The sequence below is a fragment of the Panthera onca genome, chromosome D3 (assembly GCF_046562875.1).
Source record: "Panthera onca isolate mPanOnc1 chromosome D3, mPanOnc1 haplotype 2, whole genome shotgun sequence".
In the NCBI taxonomy this organism is placed as follows: Eukaryota; Metazoa; Chordata; class Mammalia; order Carnivora; family Felidae; genus Panthera; species Panthera onca.
Window position 1 is genome coordinate 56,300,931 of NC_138350.1, and position 4,285 is coordinate 56,305,215.

The 4,285-nt window shown below is 46.5% G+C and overlaps 1 pseudogene; it reads left to right on the forward strand.

The window, feature by feature from the left end:
• The first annotated feature begins 2,303 nt into the window (after positions 1–2,303).
• LOC144613949 (large ribosomal subunit protein eL8 pseudogene) lies at positions 2,304–2,952 on the forward strand (annotated as a pseudogene).
• Positions 2,953–4,285: the final 1,333 nt, after the last annotated feature.

The window sequence follows — 4,285 nt, forward strand, 5'->3', positions numbered from 1 at the left end:
CTCTGACCCTCATTTCCAGCGTCTCCATGAGCAATTCTCTTGAATTCCCATAGTTTTAGGATGGGATGGGTTGGAGATGCAAATCTGGAAGTCAGCAGAGATAGTATTTAATGTACCCAGTAGCCTGTATGAAATCACATAGAGGGTGTCGCAGGCAGAGGAGAGACGAGGTGGAGAAGGAAGAAGTGGGGCTCCCCAGCATTTAGACACGTTCAAGAATGATGAGCAGTGGCCGGCATGGCAGACTGGATAAAGGAGCAGTAAGACAGAAGAGCAAGAGACAGTGCTGCTCTAGGGGTGCCTGGGTGGCTCGGTCGGCTGAGGATCTGACTCTTGATTTTGGCTCTTGATTTTGTGATCCCAGGGTCATGGGATCAAGCCCTGTGACAGACTCTGTGCTGAGCATGGAGCCTGCTTGAGATTCTCTCTCTCTCTCTCTCTCTCTCTCTCTCTCAGTCTCTCTCTTCCCCTCTCTCCCTCTGCCTCGCCCCCCCCCATTGCCAAAAAAAAAAAAAAAAAGAAAAGAAAAGAAAGACATTGCTGCTCTAGAGGCCAGGAGAAGAAAGTGTCTCAGGAAGGTAAGAACAGTCAATGTGTAAATGTAACCGATAAGCTACGAGAGGCTGAGGGTCAACTGTTGGGTTGGCCACATGGAGGTCACTGGCAGCAACACTGTGGGTGGTTTTGGTGGAGTGGCAGGTACAAAGCCCTGCCCAGAGTGAATTCTAGGGAGAACCAAAGACAAGGTAGGGACAGCTACCTTAGATAATTCCATCATAGAAGTTTCTGAAAAGAGAATCAGGGATGATGGGCAGTCTCCAAAGGGGAAACCAGGTCAAAGAGAGGGTTTTTGTAAATGCAAGAAATTACAACAAGGGTGAATCCAGATGGTCCAGTGGAGGAAAATCCATAGGAGCAAAGGGTCTACCAGAGAAAGGCGAGGGAGCCATCCACACTCAGCCATCTAATACAACAGGCAAGGTTCAAATACATGTGTGATGTTCTGAGTCTAGCATGGGACCCAATTTCCTCATGAAGGCTACTTTGTAAGAGCAGCTCATATTCTGAGGAGAACCCAAGGGTACACGTTACATCAGTGACATGGAATTTCAGAGGAAAATAAAATGGAAAACAACCCAAAAAACCTAGACACTTGCCCTACTTTCTCAAGAGAAGCTCTACAGTCAGCTGGCAATCTAAAAGCTCGGACCTTCAAGTCAGCCAATCATTCTGAACTGGTCTATCACAGAATATATTCTAAGGTGGTAAGCAATAGGTAATTGCATTTTTGTAACACATTAACTTGGTCAAGTTACCAAATTTTTTAGTTTGTGGGACTGAATATTGGCTCACACAAAAATGGTCAACCTGTCTGTTTTGCCTCACCCCGGGTGTGGGGCAGATGCTGTGCTTGCACAACATATTATACTATCAGCATATAAAACTGTTCAGACAGAATTAGTGGTTGCCTCGTCCTGGGGGTAAGAATGGGGTGTGAATACAAATGGGGAAGAGATTTCTTTTTTGGGGTGATGGAAATGTCCTATAATTGGATTGTGTCATGTATGTACAACTCTTTAAACATACTGAAAACCATTGAATTGGACACTTTAACAGGTGAATTTTATGGTATATAAATTCTATCTCCTAAAACTTTTTTTAAAAAGAGAGAGGGGGCATCTGGCAGGCTCAGTCAGTGGCACATACGACTCTTGAACTCGGGGTTGTAAGTTTGAGACCTATGCTGGGTGTAGAGATTACTTAAAAAGAAAATCTTAGGGCACCTGGGTGGCTCAGTCAGTTAAGCGATCAACTCCTGATTTTGGCTCAGGTTATGATCTCATGGTTTGTGGGATGGAGCCCTGCATTGGGTTCTGTGTGGATAGCATGGATCCTGCTTGGGATTCTCTCTCTCCCTCTCTCTTTGCCCCTTCCCTGCTTGCATGCTCTCTTTCTCTCTCTCAAAATAAATAAATAAACCTAAAAAAATTTTTTTAATAAAAAAACAGGGGCACCTGGTGGCTCAGTCATTTAAGTGCCAGACTTCAGCTCAGGTCATGATCTCACTGTTGGTGGGTTCAAGCCCTGCGTCAGACTCCATGCTGACAGCTCAGAGCCTGGAGCCTGCTTTGGTTTCTGTGTCTTCCTCTCTCTCTGCCTCTCCCCTGCTCATGTTCTCTCTGTCTCTCTCAAAAATAAATGTTAAAAAAATTAACAATAAATAAGTAAGTAAATAAATAAATACATAATCTTGATATTACCTACAATTCTCTTTTCTTTTCTCTCTCCTCTAGCCATCCAAGATGCTGAAAGGAAAGAAGACCAAGGGGAAGAAGGTGGCCCTGGCCTCTGCTGTTGTGAAGAAGCAAGAGGCCAAGAAGCTGGTCACTTCCCTGTCTGAGAGAAGGCCCAAGAATTTTGGCATCAGACAGGACATCCAGCCCAAAAGGGCCTCATCAGCTTTGTCAAATGCCACGGGCTGCAGTGGCAAAGGACTATTCTCTATAAATGTCGAAAAGTGCCTCCCGTAATTAACCAGTTCACCCAGGCTTTGGACCACCAAACAGCTACTCAACTGCTTAAGCTGGCCCACAGATACAGACCAGAGACAAAGCGAGAGAAGCAGAGATCGTTGGCCCGGGCTGAGATGAAAGCTGCCAGCAAAGGGGATGTCCCCACTAAAAGGCTGCCTGTCCTTCAAGCTGGAGTCAATACTGTCACCACCTTGGTGGGAAATACAAAGGCTCAGCTGGTAATGATTGTATATGATGTGGATCCCATTGAACTGGTTGTCTTCCTGCCTGCCCTGTGTTGTAAGATGGAGGTTCCCTTGGGGCAGCTGGGTGGCTCAGTCAGTTGAGCATCTGACTTCAGCTCAGGTCATGGTCTCACGAACTGTGAGTTTGAGCCCTGCGTCAGGCTCACCACTGTCAGTGTGGAGCCCATTTTGGATCCTCTGTCCCGCCCTCTCTCTGCTCCTCCCCTGCTGGTGCTCTATCTCTCAAAAATAAAGAAACATTAAAAAAATATGGTGGCGGTTCCCTGTGGCATCATCAAGGGGAAGGCCAGGCTGGGGCATCTGGTCCACAGGAAGCCCTGCACCGTTGTCACACAGATTAACTTGGAAGACAAAGGAATTCTGGCTAAACTGGTGGAAGCCATCAGAACCAATTACAGTGACAAATATGATGAGATCTACCACCACCAGCCACCAGAGAGACAACGTCCTGGGTCCTAAGTCAGTGGCTCGCATTGCCAAGCTGGAAAAGGCAAAAAGAACTGGCCACCCAACTGGGCTAAGTGGATGTTGTTGAATTTTCTGTACATAAAAATAATAAAAAGTTCTCTTTCAAAAAAAATCTTTAAAAATAAGTAAGTTACAAAAATAAAATAAACAGAGGGAGCAAACTTTTCTGTGAAGACCTGGGTCCTGTAGGAGGAGGTGGCTCAGAGGGGAGGCCAGTGACCTCCAGCTCACTTCCTCCAGAGCCAGAGCCTATCTTCAGTGCTGTTGGAAACACCAGGGTCACTCGGCAGAAGTCAGGGCTCTGTCTAAAACGAGCTGCAAGAGCTCCTCAAACAAAACAAGGTCTAGCCCCTGGCGTGTTTGTGTGGTGGTTTAATCTATAATTACTTGACCAGTAATCCACAAAGATTTTCTCAGCTAGTAATGATGCAGAGAAACTGAAGGACTCCATAAATATCTGCCTTTTGCTCCTTTTCTTGCTACGACCTGCACCCCCCCCCAACTTTACACATGCCTTGCAACGTAAATAGTGTATGTCCTCCTTGTAAGTGGGATGAGGAGTTAATGATTTCTCTAGGATAGATAACATCGAAGGAAGGACCAGGTGAGAATGACCAATGTTATCATAGGCATATTCCAGACCACCGGAGCTAGACGTCTCCACGCCAAGGCACCCTGACTCCAGGGAATGACACATGGGCCCCTGTCTTTGTTCTAACCGGTTAGAGGTTAGAACGTGCCCGAGAGGACATGTACACCAGGCACCATCCTCAGTAAAAACCCAAGACCCTGAACAAAGACAAGACTCACGCTCCTTTCCTGAATCTCCCTGAAGCCCCATCTGTATCTGCTCCATATCTTCCATAAACTCTGCTCTCACTTCCTGCTGGCTCATGTTTGATTTCCATTCTTTGTGAAGCTAAGGACCCTCCTGGCTGGTCCTGTGACCCCCTCTGGGTCCTTGGACCTGGCCTGCCGGCATCAGAAAGAGCATGGTGTCCGGTACTCTTTGATAAGGGTAGTGGTCTTCAGGGATAA